Raw genomic sequence first — 13,313 nt, forward strand, 5'->3', positions numbered from 1 at the left:
CGTTTCGAGTTACTAATCTTAGCAACTGAACTAGTATCAAATACTGAGGGGTTGCTATAAACACTAGTAAAGTACACATCAATAACATGTATATCAAATATACTTATGTTCACTTTGCCATCCTTCTTATCCGCCAAATACTTGGGGCAGTTCTGCTTCCAGTGACCAGTCCCTTTGCAGTAGAAGCACTTAGTCTCAGGCTTAGGACCAGACTTGGGCTTCTTCACTTGAGCAGCAACTTGCTTGCTGTTCTTCTTGAAGTTCCCCTTCTTCCCTTTACCCTTCTTCTTGAAACTAGTGGTCTTGTTAACCATCAACACTTGATGTTTTTCTCGATTTCTACCTTCGTCAATTTCCGCATTACGAAGAGCTTGGGAATCATTTCCGTTATCCCTTGCATATCATAGTTCATCACGAAGTTCTACTAACTTGGTGATGGTGATTAGAGAATTCTGTCAATCACTATCTTATCTGGAAGATTAACTCCCACTTGATTCAAGCGATTGTAGTACTCAGACAATCTGGGCACATGCTCAGTAGTTGAGCGATTCTCCTCCATCTTTTAGCTATAGAACTTGTTGGAGACTTCATATCTCTCAACTCGAGTATTTGCTTGAAATATTAACTTCAACTCCTGGAACATCTCATATGCTCCATGACGTTCAAAACGTCTTTGAAGTCCCGATTCTAAGCTGTTAAGCATAGTGCACTAAACTATCAAGTAGTCATCATATTGAGCTAGCCAAACGTTCATAACGTTTGCATCTGCTCCTGCAATAGGCCCGTCACCTAGCGGTGCATCAAGGACATAATTCTTCTGTGCAGCAATGAGGATAAACCTCAAATCACGGATCCAAACCACATCATTGCTACTAACATCTTTCAACACAATTTTCTCTAGGAACATATCAAAATAAACATATGAAAGCAACAACGCGAGCTATTGATCCATAACATAGATATGCTAATACTACCAGGACTAAGTTCATGATAAATTAAAGTTCAATTAATCATATTACTTAAGAACATCCCACTTAGATAGACATCCCTCTAATCCTCTAAGTGATTACGTGATCCAAATCAACTAAACCATGTCCGATCATCACGTGAGATGGAGTAGTTTCATTGGTGAACATCACTATGTTGATCATATCTACTATATGATTCACGCTCGACCTTTCGGTCTCCGTGTTCCGAGGCCATATCTGTATATGCTTGGCTCGCCAAGTATAACCTGAGTATTCCGCGTGTGCAACTGTTTTGCACCCGTTGTATTTGAATGTAGAGCTTATCACACCCGATCATCACGTGGTGTCTCAGCACGAAGAACTTTCGCAACGGTGCATACTCAGGGAGAACACTTCTTAATAATTAGTGAGAGATCATCTTATAATGCTACCGTCAATCAAAGCAAGATAAGATGCATAAAAGATAAACATCACATGCAATCAATATAAGTGATATGATATGGCCATCATCATCTTGTGCTTGTGATCTCCATCTCCGAAGCACCGTCGTGATCACCATCGTCACCGGCGCGACACCTTGATCTCCATCGTAGCATCGTTGTCGTCTCACCAATCTTATGCTTCCACGACTATCGCTACCGCTTAGTGATAAAGTACAGCATTATAGCGCGATTGCATTGCATATAATAAAGCGACAACCATATGGCTCCTGCCAGTTGCCGATAACTCGGTTACAAAACATGATAATCTCATACAATAAAATTTAGCATCATGTCTTGACCATATCACATCACAACATGCCCTGCAAAAACAAGTTAGACGTCCTCTACTTTGTTGTTGCAAGTTTTACGTGGCTGCTACGGGCTTAAGCAAGAACCAATCTCACCTACGCATCAAAACCACAACGATAGTTTGTCAAGTTGGTGCTGTTTTAACCTTTGCAAGGACCGGGCGTAGCCACACTCGGTTCAACTAAAGTTGGAGAAACTGTCACCCGCAAGCCACCTCTGTGCAAAGCACGTCGGGAGAACCGGTCTCGCGTAAGCGTACGTGTAATGTTGGTCCGGGCCGCTTCGTCCAACAATACCGCCGAACCAAAGTATGACATGCTGGTAAGTAGTATGACTTATATCGCCCACAACTCACTAGTGTTCTACTCGTGCATATAACATCAACATATAAAACCTAGGCTCGGATGCCACTGTTGGGTTTCGTAGTAATTTCAAAAAATTTCCTACGCACACGCAGGATCATGGTGATGCATAGCAACGAGAGGGGAGAGTGTGATCTACGTACCCTTGTAGATCGACAACGGAAGCATTGACACAATGTAGAGGAAGTAGTCGTACGTCTTCACGATCCGACCGATCCAAGCACCGTTACTCCGGCACCTCCGAGTTCTTAGCACACGTACAGCTCGATGACGCTCCCCGGGCTCCCTCCCCGGGCTCCGATCCAGCAAAGCTTCGGGGATGAGTTCCGTCAGCACGACGGCGTGGTGACGATGATGATGTTCTACCGACGCGGCTTCGCCTAAGCACTAACGATATGACGAGGTGGAATTGGTGGAGGGGGCACCGCACACGGCTAAGGAAATCAAAGATCAATTGTGTGTCTCTGGGGTGCCCCCTCCCCGTATATAAAGGAGTGGAGGAAGGGGAGGGCGGCCCTCTCTATGGCGCGCCCTAGGGGAGTCCTACTCCCACCGGGAGTAGGATTCCCCCTTTCCTAGTCCACTAGGAGTCCTTCCATGTAGTAGGAGTAGGAGTCAAGGCAAGGGAAAAGAGAAGAGAAGGAAGGAGGGGGCGCAGCCCTTCCCCCTAGTCCAATTCGGACTAGGCCTTGGGGGGGGGGCCTTGGGGGGGGGGGCGCCCAACCTCTCCTATCTCTTTCCCCTAAAGCCCAATAAGGCCCGTATACTCCCCGGCGAATTCCCGTAACTCTCCGGTACACTCCGAAAAATACTCGGATCACTCGGAACCTTTCCGATGTCCGAATATAGTCGTCCAATATATCGATTTTTACGTCTCAACCATTTCGAGACTCCTCGTCATGTCCCCGATCTCATCCGGGACTCCGAACTCCTTCGGCACATCAAAACTCATAAACTCATAATATAACTGTCATCGAAACCTTAAGCGTGCGGACCCTACGGTTCGAGAACAATGTAGACATGACCGAGACACGTCTCTGGTCAATAACCAATATCGGGACCTGGATGCCCATATTGGCTCCTACATATTCTACGAAGATCTTTATCGGTCAGACCGCATAACAACATACGTTGTTCCCTTTGTCATCGGTATGTTACTTGCCCGAGATTCGATCGTCGGTATCCAATACCTAGTTCAATCTCGTAACCGGCAAGTCTCTTTACTCGTTCTGTAATACATCATCTCGCAACTAACTCATTAGTTGCAATGCTTGCAAGGCTTATGTGATGTGCATTACCGAGAGGGCCCAGAGATACCTCTCCGACATTCGGAGTGACAAATCCTAATCTTGAAATACGCCAACCCAACATGTACCTTTGGAGACACCTGTAGAGCTCCTTTATAATCACCCAGTTACGTTGTGACGTTTGGTAGCACACAAAGTGTTCCTCCGGCAAACGGGAGTTGCATAATCTCATAGTCATAGGAACATGTATAAGTCATGAAGAAAGCAATAGCAACATACTAAACGATTGGGTGCTAAGCTAATGGAATGGGTCATGTCAATCAGATCATTCACCTAATGATGTGATCCCATTAATCAAATAACAACTCTTTGTCCATGGTTAGGAAACATAACCATCTTTGATTAACGAGCTAATCAAGTAGAGGCATACTAGTGACACTTCGTTTGTCTATGTATTCACACATGTATTATGTTTCCGGTTAATGCAATTCTAGCATGAATAATAAACATTTATCATGAAATAAGGAAATAAATAATAACTTTATTATTGCCTCTAGGGCATATTTCCTTCACTTCCTGCTCGAGGGCAGGTCGTCCCTACTCCCGAACCCAACGAGAACGCTGTGTTCATCTCCCACTTCCTTCGAGGCCTAGGCCTCACTCTGGATCCCTTCGTCAGGGGTTTGATGTTCTATTACGGGCTAGATTTCCATGATCTAGCTCCGGACTCCTTTCCCCACATCTCGACATTTATTGTCGTGTGTGAGGCCTTCCTCCGCATTACCCCTCACTTCGGCCTGTGGCTCAAGATGATCGAGGGGCAACATTTAGCGTGTGGAGGTGCATCAATAGGCAAGATGGCAGGAGCTCCATGGCCGAAAGGTTCCTTTCCAGAGGTGTCTGAATTATGGCAACGGGAGTGGTTTTACGTCACAGCTCCCAGAAGTGCCAAGTGGGCGGCTGTCCCCGCTTTCCGCTCGGGCCCTCCACCACGACTAATGTCATGGATTAGCAGAGGTCTGAGCTGGGGTCCAGCCAAGGACGTGCCTATACTGCAAAGCCGCATTCGAGATCTCTTCGAGGGAGATTTTAATTTGGTCGTGGTAATACAAGTTATGCTGGTTTGTCAAGTCCAGCCTTGCAAACGCCGGCCCCTTCGCTTGTGGGAGTTCAACCCAGAAGGACCGCGTGCCATTCAAAGTTTCCTCGGCCTGACGCACAAGGAGATGTATAAGTCATTCTTCGGACCTCAAATAGAGTGTCCGGATGCTACTGAGGACGTGGGCCTGAGCAGTAACCGCGCCGCCGAACAAGTAAGAAATCCTCTAGCCGAACACAGTGTCCTTTATTCATCATGAAGTTATTTCTGAGAGTTCGCTCTTTGACCAGGATTGGCTAACAAAGGCGAAGATGATTCGGTGTTTGGCCCCCCTCCCTGAGGGTTTGGAAAATCCGGTATTGGAAAAGATGCTCGAGCTTGCACCTTGCCCGGAGCCCTCGAAGGAAGATACGGGGGGGGGGGATAATACGGGCGGATGCGGGCCCCCATCACTGCCAGTTCCCACCGAGGGAATGAGCGTCTCCATGAAGGAGGATAACCGGGGGAGGAAAAGGACTGCTTCCGAGGATCCGGAAGCCGAGGCCTCCAAACGGGAGAAGAAGTCTCCCACAGAGGGTCCCGCCTTGGGGGGTGCTTTTGCCGCATAAAGTCCGCAGGGGGATCAGCCCTCCAATGAGTCGTAAGTGATCCAAAAAAATACTTTAATAGTGAAGGTATACTATCTTTCTTCTGAGAAAATAACCGCCGCATATATCTTGCAGTTCGGGCCTTAGCCCCTCTCAGCTGAGCTCGTCTTCGGGGGATCTTCTTCCAGAGATGATGGAGAGCGAAACACCTCCCCCGGACTCCTTCGCTCAAGAAGCGGGCGACCCCAAAGTGTCGTCATAGAGGGCCTCTTCGGATATGGTGAGGCCAGAAGAGAATCCCATAGACCCTCGAAGTCCCCAGCGTCCGGCTCCCGAAGAGAGCAAACAAAAGAGTCCGGCACCGTCTGGTATGCGGTCGGACATTCTGAGGGAGCTGGTGGGGCGAGCGGCCATCTCAGAAGAACACCGTACGCTGATGGGTACGATGATGGAGAGAATTTCGTCCGCCGAAAGCGGATTACATGAAGCCTTTATAAGTCTACTGATAGGCTTTGAGGTACGTGAGATAATATGTGATAGTACCGCACATGTTAGGTGTGCCCTGTGTAGATAGTAGCCCCTGAGACTCTGGTTGTCGTCGAGAACGACGGCGAACAGAGGATCATAGTCCCAGGCAATAACCATACTGCCCTTATGTGCAGGTGGTGGAAGCTCCGGTGGCTGGCCGGACTAGTGAGTTTGCTAAATTAAAACAGAAACTGGATGCGGCAGACGCCGACATCGAGCTTGTTAACAAGAGGCTTGACGAGGCACAGGGTAAGTGTTATTATCTGGTGAACGCCACATAGTAAGAGAAGCATGATGCCAGTATCTTTAATATGTTGTGACTGCAGATGGAGCTGCCACCGTGGAAACCTTGCGGGCAGAACTTGCCCGAGCCAAGGAACAAGCGAGGATTAGTAATGTGGCTGCTTTGAAGGCGGTCGAAGAGTTGAAAGCCGAGAAGGCCGCACATTGCGAGAGTCAAGAGAAGATGGCCAAGATGGCCGTAGAATTAAAAGACACTGCCGACCGTTGCCGGCTCCTTGAAAAAGAAAACTGAGCGAAGGCAACGGACCTTGAGAAGGACACGATGGCGGACAAAGACACCCGCTCTGCTATGAGAGCGAAGAAGGAGGAGCTGCGGGAAGCCGGGATATTGCGGCTGGGAAGCCCTTCATGCTAAGGAGGAAGTTCGGAGATCCACAGTATGCCCCTCTGGATCAGTTGTGGAGTTCAGCAGATGCGTATATGGACTTGGCGGCGAGCACTGCCGATGCGGCCAAATACTTCCAAGGTCAAACGGATCGTGAAGTGGACAATCTGTTCTGGTCGCAATTCAACGTTCCAGAGCATCCGCTTCCATTGACTGATCAGCTAGCCAAATGGGCCGAACTAAATAGGTTGTCCGGACTAGCCATGAGGTCTGTCGTGGATCAGCTATGGCCGGAAAAGCCAAAGCCGAACAGCTATTTCAGTTTAGTGCAGCGGTTCCTTGGTGCAGTGCCACGCATTAATGCGATGAAGAGGTCGGCGTGCATAGAAGGCTCGCGGATGGCCCTTGCCCGTGTTAAAGCATACTGGGCGGAGATGGACGCTACCACTGTTGTGGCGCAGGGTTCGACCATAGGCCGAGTGGCTGCCGAGCACTATTTCGAGGAGGTTCTCGAGGGTGCTCATTTGATAGAGGCCCAGTGCTCGAAGAATATTATATTTGAGTGATATGTATTCTCATTGTAAACACAATGCTTTTATGAAATTTTATAAGGCTATGTTTATACTTTTGCCTGAAAGTAGTATGATGCCTCCTGTGCGGCCGTTTATGTATACATGTGTATAACCTGAAAGATTGCAGCCGTCGGCTTCAACCCCCACACATATAATGCGGAGGTGCTCGCGAAAAACACGTGTTCACACTTAACCCAACGTCTTGGTCCTATTAAGGAGGTGATAGCGTAGCGAACGAGGCAACCGGACTATAATGCTTTAACACTTTCACTTAGCCATAGGAGTTTGACAGTGGGGCTACTAGATAGCCCCTAGTGGCTCCGCACTCTCCCAATCTCGGGGTGCGTACATGCCTGGCCGGAAAACGGCCCTTCGTTAAGGCGGAGGAATTCTAACATTCCGATAGGTCATCGAGTGGTTGAACAGTCTCACGCTATATCATGACAGTCAGTTTTTGGCTTTCTCTACTGAGGTGCTTGTCTGGATGAACCAGGGCACAATCGCAGTAGTTCTCCTGGTGCTGCCTTAGCCGATAAAGCGGAACGTAAGGCACCAAAACACAGGAGCCGGGCAAACCCAACATTTGACCAAAGACAATGATTCGGAGCTGATGCATATAAGGCCAAACTCGCGACGCTGAACACTCCCTAAGGTGTTCGGTCTTTATGGTATAAACCGGGCCTAAATAGTGCCCTTTGTAAGAAGCCCCTTTTGTCCAGGTACGTGCATTATTCTGACGTGGCCACATGCCAAGACGTCAGCATCCTTCCCAATTGTGCTGAGAATTCGATGGATGTGTATCAACAAGAGACAGTAAAAAAGGTTTACGCAGGGTCTTAATCTAAAAAGAATCCTTGGAATGGGTCCCTTCTGCACGTCTGTGCCTGTGTGTCCGTTGTGCCGTATCCTGGACGGGTGTAGCACGATGGTCATCTGTAAAAGAGAGGAATTTAGGTGAAAAAGTTGTCGTGTAGAAAGATAATTTTTAAAGAAACCATGTATAACTAGAAATGAGTATAAATTGCCACTTGTCTGCGTGCGTTGGGCCCCTTGTATTTGTAATAGGGGTGTGGCCATCAATCCGGTATGAATTACATATAGCAGCGCTGGACTCGTCTAACCGCGTCCGTGGTCTTGACGACCTATCAAATACTTTAGTTGGCGAGGCCGTTTTTAGTGTGTGGCTGCCAAGGCAGTCACATTCTCTTCGGCGCGCAAGGATCGCTCAATACTTCCGTTCACTGTAATGATGCCACATGGACAGGGCATCTTGAGCGTCAGGGAAGCGTAATGTGGTATTGCATTAAAGCGAGCAAAAGCTTCGCGTACAAGTAGTGCTTGATAGCCACTTTGGAACGGAGCGATGTGGAAGGTTAAATGTTCGCTACGGAAGTTATCGGGGAAGCCGAATATAACCTTTAGTAGCAGGGAGCCCGTGCAATGAGCCCCTGGGCCTGGCGTTACTCCTTTAGAGGTAGTAGTGCTATGGCAAATTTTCGTTGGGTCTATCCCCATTTCGCGGATTGTATCCTGGTATATCAGGTTGAGACTGCTGCCACCGTCCATCAGGACTCGTGTGAAGTGGTATCCGTCGATTATTGGGTCTAATACCAGGGCAGCCCATCCTGCACGCCAGATACTTGCTGAGTAATCACGATGGTCGAAAGTGATCGGTTGAGACGACCAGTGGCAGGACTCCGCGGTGATAGGCCCTTGGGCATATTTTTCTGGGAGGGCCGTTTTGTTTCTCCCCTTGATCACGTGTAACACGTTTTCTGTTTTGACTTCTGGTGGAAATTTCTTTTGTTCCCCAGTGTCTTGCTTAAGAGGCTCATCCTCGTCTTCGCTTGGTGTATCCTCCCCGTTGTGTACGGCGTTGAGCTTGCCGGACTGCTTGAAGACCCAACTTTCTCTATGGGTATGATTAGCGGGTTTACCAGGGGTGCTATGGATCTGACATATTTGGTCCAGAATTTTGTTTAGGCTGGACAGTTCGTCTCTGGCGCCTTTAGAGGGCGGCTTTTGCTGACCTGGCCGAGAGCTTTTGAATCCGGCGTTTACTGCCGTGCTCTTCGTGCTGTCTTCTTTATTCCAACGTTTGTTATTGCTGTTGCGCCGTGATTTCCCTTTTCCATCTCTAACTTCGGATGTACTGGGGTTGCTGGTGCTGCACCTGGCTAGCCAGCTATCCTCACCCGCGCAAAAGCGGGTCATGAGGCTTGTTAATGCTGCCATTGTTCTCGGCTTTTCTTGGCTGAGGTGTCTGGCAAGCCATTCATCACGGACGCTATGCTTAAAAGCTGCCAAGGCTTCGGCGTCTGGACAGTCGATAATTTGGTTCTTTTTAGTAAGAAACCTGTTCCAAAGCTTTCGGGCTGACTCTCCGGGCTGTTGAGTTATATGACTCAAATCATCCGCGTCCGGAGGTCGGACATAAGTCCCTTGAAAATTTGCCCGAAAGGCGTCTTCGAGCTCTTCCCAACTTCCAATGGAGCTTTCGGGGAGGCTCTTAAGCCAGTGCCGAGCTGGACCTTTGAGTTTCAGGGGTAAATACTTAATGGCGTGGAGATCATCTCCCCGAGCCATGTGGATATGGAGGATATAGTCCTCAATCCAGACCCCAGGGTCTGTTGTTCCATCGTATGCCTCTATGTTTACGGGTTTGAATCCCACTGGAAATTCATGGTCCAACACCTCATCGGTGAAACATAGGGGGTGTGCGGCACCCCTATATCTGGGTGTACCGCGTTGTTCGGATGTTTGTTGTGTTGCATCGTATGCTGGAGCGCGCTTGCGTAGTCTGTAGATGGATCTGGTTTCGCCCTCCTTTTGATGCGAGCCCTCGCGTAGACCGCGTATTGGCTTATGTGCAGCGTTGCTTGCCGCTTTATGTTCGCCGTGAGGTCGTCTATCCGGCCAGATGGCTGTTTTAATTTTTAGTTGTGGGGGGTCTGAGGCCTCCTCAGCGAATTCAGGTAGCAACTTCCACTTTGGGTAGCTCTTGGTGGGGCGATTGCCGCCGTACTTCGCTGCTGTGTTGAGTACTTTACTCCATCTGATTTGGAGTGTGTCCTGCGCAGCCTTGAGCCTTTGCTTCTGCTTTTTCGGACTCCTCACGGTGGCAGCAAGCCTTTGACGGGCATTCTGCTGCTCCGGGTGCCTGTCCGGCGTTATGTCGTCCGGACTATTATCTTTGACAGAATTGGTTTGTTCGGTTTGATTCTCCGTATTGCCGTGGTCCGGCGGTGGTTCACCCTGCTCCAACGATGGGTCTGTATGATCGTTATTTCTGCCAAGACGGGATTTGGGGCGGCGCTTGCGCCGCCGCTTTGACTGCTTCTCGAGGGAACAAGCCTTCAGTGCGTCCTTCCGTTCCTCGTCGTCGTCTTCTTTTGGTGTGTCCACCATGTATACATCATATGATGAGGTGGACGTCCAGCGCCCTGTGGGCGGTGGTTCCTCTTCGCCTCCCGCATCGTCGTCCATACCGTCGATGTCTTCGGAGTCGAAGTAGAGCATGTCGGTTGCGTCATCGACAGTGGCTATTAAGTGGGTGTGGGTGGGCATCAAATTTCTTCATCGTCTGCATCCCAATCATGTTGGCCATAATCCGGCCAGGGCTCTCCTGACAAAGAGAGAGACCTTAGTGAATTCAGAATGTCGCCGAAGGGCGAGTGCAGAAAGATATCCGCGGTGGTGAATTCCATGATCGGCGCCCAATCGGATTCGATTGGCAGGGGCGCGGGCGGTTCGGAGTTAGAAAAAGAGTCCGGCACCTTGGAGTCACGGGCTGAGCAGAGGATTATGCTGGTGTTCAGCTCGATCGCCGTTGAGACTGCAGCCCCTGAGGCGGTGTCTAACCACCCGTCCTCGATTGGCGCAGTTGGCTCCGAGCTAAGGGTCGGAGCTGATGCGGGCACGGCCTCTGGGGTACTGTTCGGCGGCAGAGCTAGGTCATATCCATCGTGACAGTGCGGCGCGCCCGGCTGTGGCTCGAATCCGTCGAAGATCAAGTCTCTGCGGATGTCGGCCGTGTAGTTCAAACTTCCAAATCTGACCTGACAGCCAGGGGCGTAGCTTTCAATCTGCTCCAGATGGCCAAGCGAATTAGCCCGTAGTGCAAAGCCGCCGAATACGAAGATCTGTCCGGGGAGAAAAGTCTCACCCTGGACCGCATCACTATCGATGATAGTAGGAGCCATCAAGCCTAACAGCGACGACACAGAGGAACTCTCAGTGAAAGCACCAATGTCGGTGTCAAAACCGGCGGATCTCGGGTAGGGGGTCCCGAACTGTGCGTCTAGGCCGGATGGTAACGAGAGGCAGGGGACACGATGTTTTACCCAGGTTCGGGCCCTCTTGATGGAGGTAAAACCCTACGTCCTACTTGATTAATATTGATGATATGGGTAGTACAAGAGTAGATCTACCACGAGATCAGAGAGGCTAAACCCTAGAAGCTAGCCTATGGTATGATTGTATGTTGTGATTGTTGTCCTACGGACTAAAACCCTTCGGTTTATATAGACACCGGAGAGGGTTAGGGTTACACAAGGTCGGTTACAAAGGAGGAGATACCCATATCCGTATTGCCTAGCTTGCCTTCCATGCCAAGTAGAGTCCCATCCGGACACGAGACGAAGTCTTCAGTTTTGTATCTTCATAGTCTAACAGTCCGGCCAATGGAGACCCCCTAATCCAAGACTCCCACAAGGACCCTTTCCAAAGACCACCTTCAAATCCTTGAACATCTCATGTACATCAGCACCAATACGGTGGCGAGGCTTCGTCCGGTGATCCGCCTCACCTTTGAAATGCTTGCCTTTCTTTCTTACGGGATGCCTGCTCGGAAGAAATCGATGATGTCCCAGGTACAAATTATTCTTACAATTAGCCAAATATATACTGTCGGTATCGTCCAAACAGTGCATGCATGCGCGGTATCCCTTGTTTTTCTGTCCTGAAAGGTTACTGAGAGCAGGCCAATCATTGATGGTCACGAACAGCAACGCCTTTAGGTCAAATTCTTCCCCCATGTGCTCATCCCACACACGTACACCTGTTCCATTCCACAGTTGTAAGAGTTCTTCAACTAATGGCCTTAGGTACACATCAATGTCGTTGCCAGGTTGCTTAGGGCCTTGGATGAGCACTGGCATCATAATGAACTTCCGCTTCATGCACAACCAAGGAGGAAGGTTATACAAACATAGAGTCACATGCCAGGTGCTATGGTTGCTGCTCTGCTCCCCAAAAGGATTAATGCCATCTGCGCTTAGACCAAACCATACATTCCTTGCGTCATCTGCAAACTCCTTCCCGTACTTTCTTTCAATTTTTCTCCACTGCGACCCGTCAACGGGTACTCTCAACTTTTCGTCTTTCTTACGGTCTTCTTTGTGCCATCGCATCGCCTTGGCATGCTCTTTATTTTGGAACAAACGTCTCAACCGTGGTATTATAGGAGCATACCACATCACCTTGGCAGGAATCTTCTTCCTGGGGCGCTCGCGCTCGACATCACCAGGGTCATCATGGCTGATCTTATAGCGCAATGCACCGCATACCGGGCAAGCGTTCAAATCCTCGTACTCACCGCGGTAGAGGATGAAATCATTCAGGCATGCATGTATCTTCTGCACCTCTAACCCTAGAGGGCAGACAGCCTTCTTTGCTTCGTATGTACTTTCGGGAAATTCGTTGTCCTTTGGAAGCATATTCTTTATCATTACCAGCAACTTTCCAAATCCCTTGTCAGATACACCATTCTCTGCCTTCCATTGTAGCAATTCTAGTGTGGTGCCCAGCTTTTTCTTGTCACCTACGCAATTTGGGTACAACAATTTTTTGTGATCCTCTAACATGCACTACAACTTCTTCTTCTCCAAATCACTTGCGCAGTTTCTCTTTGCATCGGCAATGGCCCGACCTAGATCATCAACAGGCTCATCCGATGCCTCTTCTTCAGCTTATTCCCGCATTGCCGGCTCAGCTTCTTCCCGCATTACCGGCTCAGCTTCTTCCCTCATTGTTGTATCATCGTATTCAGGGAACCCATGGCCAGGATAGCTGTCATCGTCCTCTTCTTCTTCATTGTCTTCCATCATAACCCCTCTTTCTCCATGCTTGGTCCAAACATTATAGTGGGGCATGAAACCGGACTCAAACAGGTGAACGTGAATGGTTCTCGACGTAGAGTAATTGTGACCATTCTTACAGCCAGCACATGGACAAGGCATAAAATCACCCACCCGCTTGTTTGCCTCAACCGCAAGCAAAAAAGTACGCACACCATTAATGAACTCGGGAGCGCATCGGTCATCGTACATCCATTGCCGGCTCATCTTCAATACACAGCACCGGAAACACCAAATTAATACAATACATAAAGTTCATACATAAAGATCATACAACACTTAAATGCAACAAACAAATAACTCTCTAACTAAAGAATTTAAATGTAACAACAAATGCGATCAAGATCGCAACTAAGGTAACAATTGATCCAACAGCATAATGATACCAAGCCTC

Source organism: Triticum urartu, chromosome 3, assembly GCF_003073215.2.
Source record: "Triticum urartu cultivar G1812 chromosome 3, Tu2.1, whole genome shotgun sequence".
Lineage (NCBI taxonomy): Eukaryota > Viridiplantae > Streptophyta > Magnoliopsida > Poales > Poaceae > Triticum > Triticum urartu.